Genomic DNA, 12,125 nt, shown 5'->3' with positions numbered 1-12,125 from the left:
AAGCATTCTCTCTCCTGCTTCACTGCTGTACTCTTAACTTAGCTCTGAGATCAGCCACCAGCAATGCTGTCTTACTCAGCCCCCATGGCTAGCTTTGCCAAGCATCCTAGTTCTCACTTAACTCTGTCAAACTGCTATCCACGATCACTGGGAGCTGAGATCCCTCTCCACCAGCCAAACACCCCACAGCTAGCTCTGCCAAGCCACCAATGTTCACCCTGGTTGTGCCATTTCTCCTGCCCACCCTCGTCACTGTGGATGGAAAACACTAGACAGCCTTAATATTTTAAAACTAGCCAGATAACTCAATGGCTGGGTGAAGAATATCCTGCCTCATCCTCCTTAGCTTCCACCCCCTGGGGAGGGTACAAATTACCAGTGCCCTGAGACCTACATATCTGTCACTTCCTGTGCTCCACCACCTGCTCTTTCCTTTCTCTCTCTACATTCTGTCCTCTTCCTCCTGTGACCCAGAAATCCTTCATTTTTCCCTTTGCCCAGTGATTACCTTCCACTGTCTTTATTGACACAATCAAGAACCAATTAGGGAAACAACACCTCTATTTACATAAACCTCTGAACCTGTGACCAGCCCCAATTAAATATTGTCCCAAGAGTTGCCTTGGTCATGGTGTCTATTCACAGTAGTAAAACCCTAACTAAGACACAAATATTTCAGCAGTGAGCATATTTTGCTAGACAAGTCGTCATTGCAGTTCCCAGAATTCATAGCCAGGTGACATGGATGACAACCTTTCCTGGTAGTATACATAGCATCTTCTAGATCTATAAAAAATAGTCAGTAGGGTGAAGCTTCCAGTTGAGCACTAGCTAGATTTCTCCATGTTCTATGACTCAAGAATGTTGTGACTTCAGTCAATTTCTGTCAAGTTCAGAGGAGTAACCTAGAGCAATGACAATAGTCTATAATGTTCTATGGACTTAGGGACACAACTGGCCAACAAATCAAAAAGAGGCAACTCATTCCTGATATTCAAAGTTGTATTTATTATTTATTGGAGTATTGTCCTCTGGTTATAGGGTAACACAATATAAACTATTTTTGTATACATGTATGCATATATGTTTAGGAAGCTTCTACTGTAGTAGGTTTCCATTTGGCTTTCTCAAAAGACATTTAATGTTGGATATTTCCTGATCCACCTTCCCTTCCACCTCCACCCCATGTAATTGACCCCATTCCATTCCAGCCTCCCAATAACACTATAATCTACAATCTATCTTCCCTTCTTAAGAGATTCTCATCCTCCCCCTTCACACCTTACTGGTTACTTAATCTCTATGGGTAATGCAAATGAAACACATATATTTAAATGCTAAAGGCTAACATCTACATATAAGAAAAAACATAATTTTGCCTTTCTGAGTCTGGATTACTTCAATTAGGATGATGTTTTCATCTCTATCCATTTATCTGAAAAAATCATAATTTAATTTTTCTTAATAGTTGAATAATGTGCCATTATGTAAATGTACCACATTTTCATTACCCAGTCATCAGTTGATGGATATGTAGGGTATTTTCATTTTCTGACTATTGTGACTAGAACGGCAACCAGCATGGATGAGCAAATGTGTCTACAGGTAGATGAAGAGTCTTTGTGGTATAGATGGAAGAATGGTATAGCTGCATTATGTGATAGATCTATTTTTAACTTTTTGAGAAGACTTCACACTAATTTCCAAAGTGGCTAAATGAAGTTGCATTCTTACAAACAATCAATAACTGTACTCCTTTCCTCAGTCCTTGCCAGCATCTTCTCCCAGTTTTTTTTTTTCCCTAGTCATCCATTCTGAATGGGATACAATGAATTCTCAGAGCAGGTTTTAATTTTCATTTCCTTGATGGCTGAGGGTACTGAAATTTAAAAGAAAATGTTTCTCAGCCATTTACATTTATATTTTGAGAACTCTCTAGTTTTGTATAGCATTTTAAAAACTATTTGTTTTTATATCCTTTATTTTTAGTTCTTTGTATATTATAGATGTTACATCTCTATCAGATATATAGCTGGTAAAGATTTTTTTCCAGCTTTCTTTTTCAGATTTCTTTCCTTGAATGATGGCAATCTTTGTTGTATAAATGCTTTAGTTTAATATGGTCCTGTTTGTCAGTTGCTTTTAAAGCCTGAACTACCTGTGTCCTGTTTAGAAAGTCTTTTCCTGTTCTAATAAGTTTGTTCATTGCCTACTCGTCCTCTATCAGATTTAGGGTATTAGATGTGAGATGATGTCATTACGCAGATGAAGGCAGGTACAAGATAGAATGAGGCCTGTCATTGGATGAGAAGGAAGGATGGGTGAGAGAAAAGATTGATGGAAGAGGAGAAGCCTGGGACCCAGAAGGGAGAAGCTGCAAAGAGAACATGGAGGCTGACGTTAAGATTCTACTGTGTATTTACAGGTTGTTATGAATATTCTTAAGGGATGGGTTGCATTAGGGCTTTGTATGTTTAGATGGGCAATGGTATTCTATCAGTTAAATCAGAGGTTGTTGTGTTGTGTGTTCTTTCTTGTGTCGAATTAATTTTAAGAGAGTATGTGGCGGCTAGGACACAAAACTGCCATGAAATTGAGATGTATATTTGTAGGAACTGTATGGGGGTAGAGATTGTTGCCAGGCTTAGAGAGAGGCCATTGGCAGTGTGATATGGGATAGAGCAAAGTGGGTAAGAGGCTTTGCTGACTGAGATGAAGATATCTACCAGATATCTTGAAGCACTGCAGTGCCGGACCTAGTGGGGCTAAAAGACAGATTTATTTTTTATAATTTTACAGCAACAATTAGATGTTATGTTGAGGTTCTTGATACATTTGGAGCTGAGTTTTGAACAGGGTGACAAGTGAGAATCATCCTTCTTGATGCAGCCATCCATCTTTACCAGCAACTTTGGTGAAGTTGCCGTCTTCTCTCCAGGGCACACTTTGGCTCTCTCTCTTTATCCAAAGTCAGGGCTCCACATGTAAGGACTTAGGTTCAGGTCCTCCATTCAACTCTGCTATCTAATGTGTCTCTTATGCCAATATCATGCTCTTTATTATTGTTGTTACTATAGCTCTTAACATAGCTTAAAATTAGAGATAGTGAGAATTCCTTCAACATTTCTTTTATACTTCAGGATAATTTTGGCTGTCCATATTATTTGTGTCTCTAAAAGAAGTTTACAGCTATTTATTTTTTCAATTTCTGTGAAGAATTGTGTTAGAATTTTCTTGAGTATTGAGTTAAAGCAGCAGCGTGCTTTAGATGGACATTTTCACAATATTAATAGTACCAATCCACGAGGATGGGGGCTCTCCATCGTCAGCTTCTTCTTATAACTCTTTCCTTACACAAGGCTTCTACTTCAGTGGTTAGACTGACTCCAAGATATTTTAAGTTTTGAAGATATTGTTTATGGGATTGTTTCTGTGATTTCTTTCTTGGTATGTTAGCCATTGCTATACAGAAAGACCACTGATTTTTGTCTGATAATTATGCATAATGCTACTTTCAAATTGTGTGTGTGTGAGACAGAGACAGAGAGAGAGAGAGACAGAGAGAGAGTCAGAGAGAGAGAGAGAGACAGAGACAGAGAGAGAGAGAGAGAGAGAGAGAGAGAGAGAGAGAGGTGATAATCTATACAGTTCCCCATGAAGGCCAGAATGGTGCATCCAGTCCTCCCTGGAGCTTGAGTTACAGGCCTCCAGTCATGAGTGATGGGAACCAAATTAAAATTTGATGGAAGATCAGTAACATACTTAATAATCTTTTTTATTTCAGTCTTCAAAAAATTGGTATAATTTAAAAGACTTTTAAAATTAGTTTATGTCTTCTAACCATTTGTATTATAAGGAAATTAATTTTATTGGATATTTTATTTATTTATTATTTCAAATATTATCCCCTTTTCCAGTTTTCCCTTCACAACTTGTCATTGCATCCCACTCTCCCTGCTTCTGTGAGGGTGCTCCCCCACCTACCCACTCATTCCTACTTCACCACCCTGGCATTCCCCTACACTGAAGTGTCAAGCCTTCCCAAGATCAAGGGCCTCTCCTCCTCTTGATATCAGATAAGGCTCCATAAGCAGTTGGAGCCATGGATCATTTCATGTGTACTCTTTGGTTGGTGGTTTAGTCCCTGGGAGCTCTATGGGGGGAAGTCTGGTTGGTTGGATAAACTTGCATTCTTCTACATGCTGACCAACATTTGAACCAGCACCATTTGTTGAAAATGCTATAATTTTTCTACTGATGGTTTTAGCTCCCTTGTCAAAGATCAAGTGACCATAGGTATGTGAAAACCATATTGTGCCGTTTGTTTTGTTTTGTTTTATTGCCTATAATCTATGACTTTCCCTTTAATGTAAGCCTTTGAAATTTTTTTAGAAATTTAATCTTTATCACTGTTTGTGGTAGGACTATAAACAAATATCCATGATCTTATCTTGGGCAAATAGTGGACACAGGTCTAAGATAAACTTTACAGACTATCTTCTCTGGACCTCAGTAATTGGTTAAAAGGAAAAATCTCACTTAATTTTGTTCTTCCCCAAGGTAATGAGCCATGGACCTTCCCTTAGTTCCTACAATTGGATACTTGCACCCTCCCAGAGTCATCTCCTTTCTGACATTAACAACTTAATTCTGTACTCAAATATGCACATTGTATCAATCAATTCAATAATTTTCTATTTCCTCTTTCAAGCCAGCCATGGTTGACTGTTGTTTCTCACAATTAAGGGATACTAACTGAAACATGACCTAAAACTATGAGCTACTTATCCTCGCACTGTTCATAATGGTGAAAAATTAATAGTATAAATGTCCTAGGGCATGAAAAGTTTTTAAATAAGCAAAGGCTTAATTAAACAAGGAAGCACTTAAATGGAAGATGCAGATTTATATGGAGAGACTTGAAACACACTACCAAACATAGCAAACATCATAGGCAATGTGGCCTTTTACACCTCATCATTGCACCTCAGCATGACAATGGAGGTCATTTCCAGGCAATCTGTGGTGAAAAGTCATTCTATCTCATTATGATTCTACCACCTTTTTTAAGAGAAAAAAAACTTTTGTTTTAATTTATGCTCAAATAAGTAAATAATATTTTTCCAAAGTTTTTTAAATCATAATTTTGAAGGAATAAAAATATGAATCTCAAATATTCTGTTGCTGAGGGTTTCAGTAAAGAAACACATTTTGTGGCACCAAATTCCTGTTCTAGGTCCTTTGTGGCTTGAGTGATGAGCCAAATTGAAATAATGGAAATGGAGAGAAAAGAACCAATGACTTAGAGAGGGGAAGAAACTATTACCCAGTTTTCTTACAAATTAAAGGACAGTCTTTTAGCCTTTAAAAAGAGCTAGAGATCTATGGTGAGAAAAACCACTGAATTGAAGCTAAGAGTGACAACTGCTCACCTTGTTGGGATCACTAACCAGCTGGTAATTATTAGGCAATTTGATTAGTTTTGCCTTAGTTGCACTTGTATATAACAAACTACTTGGCCCAAGTAAGGGAGACGGTTATCTTTGTTCATCATTTCAGAGTCCGTTCTGTCTTGGAGAGGACACTATGGTATTGAAGTTCAGCTCATGCCAGCCAACCAAGAGTCAGAGAATGGGAGTGCTGACTCTGCTGACTTCTCTTCCATATCATTTCATTTCCTCCAAGTCTCAGGGCTCATGTGATGTTGGCGCCTACATTTGAGTAAGTCTTCTTCACTCACTCAATTCTTTCTGGGAAGAATTTTCAGACCCATGTAAAAAAAGTACTTAAATCCCCTAGGTGGTTCTCATTCCAGGTAAGTTGACAACGAAGGGTAACATCACCATACTCAAATTCAAAACAAAGGGCAGGGACCATCACAGTCATTTCTACAGGCCCTGAAAGGTTTCTAATTTACAAAGAAAAGGAAAAACTACTTCCTATGTTCAACCCATTAAATTGTCTACCTGGCTTTTTTCCTGGTTATGCCACAGAATCAAGATGTCAAAACCATAAAATGATTGAAAACATGACAATAGTCAATGACTCTATTCTGTCCACTGGATTAGTTGCAGTAGGTTCAGAGATCATACTGTTTCCCAAGTAGAGCCAATGAAACTATCACAAAGGACAGGTTAAAGATGACTAGAAACACTGAAGACAAGACTCCTGCTTTTAAACTTGATAAAATGAGTGTTGGGTCTACCTTTGCACAGATGAAAAGGAACTGTTGGATATTATGCTAGCAGAGAAAAAAGCAGGTCAAAGATGAGAAAGAAACAGAAAATCCTAACATCCTTTGAGCTGAATCCCAGTGATTTCTGAAACTATTAAAGTAACCAACCAATCAGCGTCCTCTGTAAGGTTTCATTCAGCCTGTTAGGTTAGATTACCCTGCTAGCAACTAGAGTAGCCTACCTTATCTGATTTCTTTGTAGGTTGATAAACCTTTGGATCAAATAAAACTGTGTAATATTGTTTAACAAACTAAACCTATGAAAGCAAACCGACCTGCATAGAATCACTATTTCACCCCTATTCTCTCACACACACACACACACACACACACACACACACACACACACACACACACACACAGCAAATATCTTAGATAAAATGTATTTGTATTGGCATTTTAGGAAAAAGAATCTGAGGTTTAATGGTATGGGTCTTCCCAAGATAACGAATGGATTGGTGGATGGCCCATTTGGAATTCAGTTGTTTTTCACAGGACTTGTTTCTCAGGCTGAGAGTTCATTTTCATGTCAGAATTTGCCTTTGTGATATGATCTGATATTTATATTGGATTTGGTTTTTAGTAAATGTGTTTGCTGTGTTCGAAGCTGGATTTTTATAAAGAAGTGTGTCTGTCTGTCTGTCTGTCTCTCTGTGTATGTGTGTGTGTGTGCATGTATGTGTGTGGAGGAGGAGGAGGAGGAGGAGGAGGAGGAGGAGGAGGAGGAGGAGAAGAAGAAGAAGAAGAAGAAGAAGAAGAAGAAGAAGAAGAAGAAGAAGAAGAAGAAGAAGAAGAAGCAGCTGATAGAGGTTGCCACTGTCTATTTTGCTTTTCTTCACTAATAAGGGGAAGGTTACTCAGGAATGTGGTATTATAGGGAGATGAATTAGAATTCTCTGTTTCCATCTCTTTAGGTGTGGTCGTATAACTATGTTCTGAGCCATAGAATGTGGAATTAAGATGCCATTTAGCAACTTTCTTAAATACCAAAGCTATTTCACCCTTTGCTCCTTGTATCCTCATCGATTTCTCCATTGTCACACTTGGAACTTGGAGTTGCTGCATGGAGTTTCAGTTGCCATCTTGAATTATGTTAGAAGCACAATTTGCTGCCAGGAGGTTGAGTCCCTGAAGATTCTATGACGTAGAAATACCATTTCATAATCAAACTCAGAGCTGAAATCAACCAAGTAGAAACAAAAAGGACCATAGAAAGAATCAACAGAACCAAAAGTTGGTTCTTTGAGAAAATCAACAAGATAGATAAACCCTTAGCCAGACTAACGAGAGGACACAGAGAGTGTGTCCAAATTAACAAAATCAGAAATGAAAAGGGAGACATAACTACAGATTCAGAGGAAATTCAAAAAATCATCAGATCTTACTATAAAAACCTATATTCAACAAAATTTGAAAATCTTCAGGAAATGGACAATTTCCTAGACAGATACCAGGTATCGAAGTTAAATCAGGAACAGATAAACCAGTTAAACAACCCCATAATTCCTAAGGAAATAGAAGCAGTCATTAAAGGTCTCCCAACCAAAAAGAGCCCAGGTCCAGACGGGTTTAGTGCAGAATTCTATCAAACCTTCATAGAAGACCTCATACCAATATTATCCAAACTATTCCACAAAATTGAAACAGATGGAGCCCTACCGAATTCCTTCTACGAAGCCACAATTACTCTTATACCTAAACCACACAAAGACACAACAAAGAAAGAGAACTTCAGACCAATTTCCCTTATGAATATCGACGCAAAAATACTCAATAAAATTCTGGCAAACCGAATTCAAGAGCACATCAAAACAATCATCCACCATGATCAAGTAGGCTTCATCCCAGGCATGCAGGGATGGTTTAATATACGGAAAACCATCAACGTGATCCATTATATAAACAAACTGAAAGAACAGAACCACATGATCATTTCATTAGATGCTGAGAAAGCATTTGACAAAATTCCACACCCCTTCATGATAAAAGTCCTGGAAAGAATAGGAATTCAAGGCCCATACCTAAACATAGTAAAAGCCATATACAGCAAACCAGTTGCTAACATTAAACTAAATGGAGAGAAACTTGAAGCAATCCCACTAAAATCAGGGACTAGACAAGGCTGCCCACTCTCTCCCTACTTATTCAATATAGTTCTTGAAGTTCTAGCCAGAGCAATCAGACAACAAAAGGAGATCAAAGGGATACAGATCGGAAAAGAAGAGGTCAAAATATCACTATTTGCAGATGATTTGATAGTATAGTTAAGTGATCCCAAAAGTTCCACCAGAGAACTACTAAAGCTGATAAACAACTTCAGCAAAGTGGCTGGGTATAAAATTAACTCAAATAAATCAGTTGCCTTCCTCTATACAAAAGAGAAACAAGCCGAGAAAGAAATTAGGGAAACGACACCCTTCATAATAGACCCAAATAATATAAAGTACCTCGGTGTGACTTTAACCAAGCAAGTAAAAGATCTGTACAATAAGAACTTCAAGACACTGAGGAAAGAAATTGAAGAAGACCTCAGAAGATGGAAAGATCTCCCATGCTCATGGATTGGCAGGATTAATATAGTAAAAATGGCCTTTTACCAAAAGCAATCTACAGATTCAATGCAATCCCCATCAAAATACCAATCCAATTCTTCAAAGAGTTAGACAGAACAATTTGCAAATTCATCTGGAATAACAAAAAACCCAGGATAGCTAAAGCTATCCTCAACAATAAAAGGACTTCAGGGGGAATCACTATCCCTGAACTCAAGCAGTATTACAGAGCAATAGTGATAAAAACTGCATGGTATTGGTACAGAGACAGACAGATAGACCAATGGAATAGAATTGAAGACCCAGAAATGAACCCACACACCTATGGTCACTTGATTTTTGACAAAGGAGCCAAAACCATCCAATGGAAAAAAGATAGCATTTTCAGCAAATGGTGCTGGTTCAACTGGAGGGCAACATGTAGAAGAATGCAGATCGATCCATGCTTATCACCCTGTACAAAGCTTAAGTCCAAGTGGATCAAGGACCTCCACATCAAACCAGACACACTCAAACTAATAGAAGAAAAACTAGGGAAACATCTGGAACACATGGGCACTGGAAAAAATTTCCTGAACAAAACACCAATGGCTTATGCTCTAAGATCAAGAATCGACAAATGGGATCTCATAAAACTGCAAAGCTTCTGTAAGCCAAAGGACACTGTGGTTAGGACAAAACGGCAACCAACAGATTGGGAAAAGATCTTTACCAATCCTACAACAGATAGAGGCCTTATATCCAAAATATACAAAGAACTCAAGAAGTTAGACCGCAGGGAAACAAATAACCCTATTAAAAAATGGGGTTCAGAGCTAAACAAAAAATTCACAGCTGAGGAATGCCGAATGGCTGAGAAACACCTAAAGAAATGTTCAACATCTTTAGTCATAAGGGAAATGCAAATCAAAACAACCCTGAGATTTCACCTCACACCAGTGAGAATGGCTAAGATCAAAAACTCAGGTGACAGCAGATGCTGGCGAGGATGTGGAGAAAGAGGAACACTCCTCCATTGTTGGTGGGATTGCAGACTGGTAAAACCATTCTGGAAATCAGTCTGGAGGTTCCTCAGAAAATTGGACATTGAACTGCCTGAGGATCCAGCTATACCTCTCTTGGGCATATACCCAAAAGATGCCTCAACATATAAAAGAGACACGTGCTCCACTATGTTCATCGCAGCCTTATTTATAATAGCCAGAAAATGGAAAGAACCCAGATGCCCTTCAACAGAGGAATGGATACAGAAAATGTGGTACATCTACACAATGGAATATTACTCAGCTATCAAAAACAACGAGTTTATGAAATTCGTAGGCAAATGGTTGGAACTGGAAAATATCATCCTGAGTGAGCTAACCCAATCACAGAAAGACATACATGGTATGCACTCACTGATAAGTGGCTATTAGCCCAAATGCTTGAATTACCCTAGATCCCTAGAACAAACGAATCTCAAGACGGATGATCAAAATGTGAATGCTTCACTCCTTCTTTAAATGAGGAAAAAGAATACCCTTGGCAGGGAAGGGAGAGGCAAAGATTAAAACAGAGACTTAAGGAACACCCATTCAGAGCCTGCCCCACATGTGGCCCATACATATACAGCCACCCAATTAGACAAGATGGATGAAGCAAAGAAGTGCAGACTGACAGGAGCCAGATGTAGATCGCTCCTGAGAGACACAGCCAGAATACAGCAAATACAGAGGCGAATGCCAGCAGCAAACCAATGAACTGAGAATAGGTCCCCTATTGAAGGAATCAGAGAAAGAACTGGAAGAGCTTGAAGGGGCTCGAGACCCCAAAAGTACAACAATGCCAAGCAACCAGAGCTTCCAGGGACTAAGCCACTACCTAAAGACTATACATGGACTGACCCTGGACTCTGACCCCATAGGTAGCAATGAATATCCTAGTAAGAGCACCAGTGGAAGGGGAAGCCCTGGGTCCTGCTAAGACTGAACCCCCAGTGAACTAGTCTATGGGGGGAGGGCGGCAATGGGGGGAGGGTTGGGAGGGGAACACCCATAAGGAAGGGGAGGGGGGAGGGGGATGTTTGCCTGGAAACCGGGAAAGGGAATTACACTCAAAATGTATATAAGAAATACTCAAGTTAATAAAAAAAATAATAAAAAAAAAAGAAATACCATTTCAGCCTTTGATGACCTTACTCTCAATTGTTGTATGGGAGAAATATATAAATACCATTTAAATAAACTTTATTATAAAAATTTGCAAGTAAAAACATCATACCCCAGTATAAAGCGCACCCAAAATCTATATCTCATTGAACTTATATACAGTTGGAATAGTTGTTCTAATGCTGTGAAGAATTACAAAGAATTTTACACTTTCGTTATTGATTATATGCTTATCCATTTATCTTCTACAAAAATGAAAAAATTAAGTCATAGAGCTTGGCTTATTTTCCTCTATTTTTATTATGAAGCTCATAGTTCCAGTTTCCAGTCTGCAATGTGAAGCAGTTTACTATCATATCAGAAATATTATTTGGAAGGCAGATACCTCTGAGATCAAGCTTCATCAGCCTTAACTACTGTAGATGTGATTTTATTGTGAATATTTGAGCCCTCATGTTTTCAGATGAAAAAGAAGAAGTTAATTGAATATGGATCATGACAATTATTAGCTGTAATGTATCTCTGAATCTGGTATCTACTGCATAGTCAACTGAGCCTATTCTGCATGTTTAGACTACACTGTCATACTTTCAACACACATGCTTAAAAAAACAGCCATGTCTCTTAGACAAGGTCTAAGGACACCCTGATATAGAGTTGTAAATGTAATTTATTATTCTTCCTGAAATACACGATGTAGTGATTCCAATCTAATTTCATAAATACATTTAGGAAAAGACAGAAAAAATGGAATGCTTCCAATGAGATATTCTCCTCTCTTCTGAGTAAAGATTCAGTAAGGGGCTGGCAAAATGTTTCAATAGGTAAAGAAAGCTTGACAACCTAGGTTCAATTCCTGAAACCCACATTAATGTAAAAGAAGGAAACTGTCTCCACAAATGTTTCTCTGACCTCTACATGCATGCCGCGATATGCATTCCCACATATCATATACACTCTCTCACACAATAAATAAATATACTTTTATTGGATATTTTATGTATTTACATTTCAAATGTTATCACCTTTCCCTGTTTCCTCTCCAGAACCCCCATCTCATCCCCTCCCCCTGCTTCTATGAGGTTGCTCCCCAAATAAATATTTTTTAAATTAGTGAAATCTGTAAAGCACAATGAGTTATAGTATGAAGAGAGAAAAGAAGGATGGAGCCAGGAAGGAGGAAAAAGGTTT

This window comes from Rattus norvegicus, chromosome 1, assembly GCF_021556685.1.
Source record: "Rattus norvegicus strain SHRSP/BbbUtx chromosome 1, alternate assembly SHRSP_T2T, whole genome shotgun sequence".
Taxonomy (NCBI): domain Eukaryota; kingdom Metazoa; phylum Chordata; class Mammalia; order Rodentia; family Muridae; genus Rattus; species Rattus norvegicus.
This window is presented reverse-complemented; position numbering follows the sequence as displayed.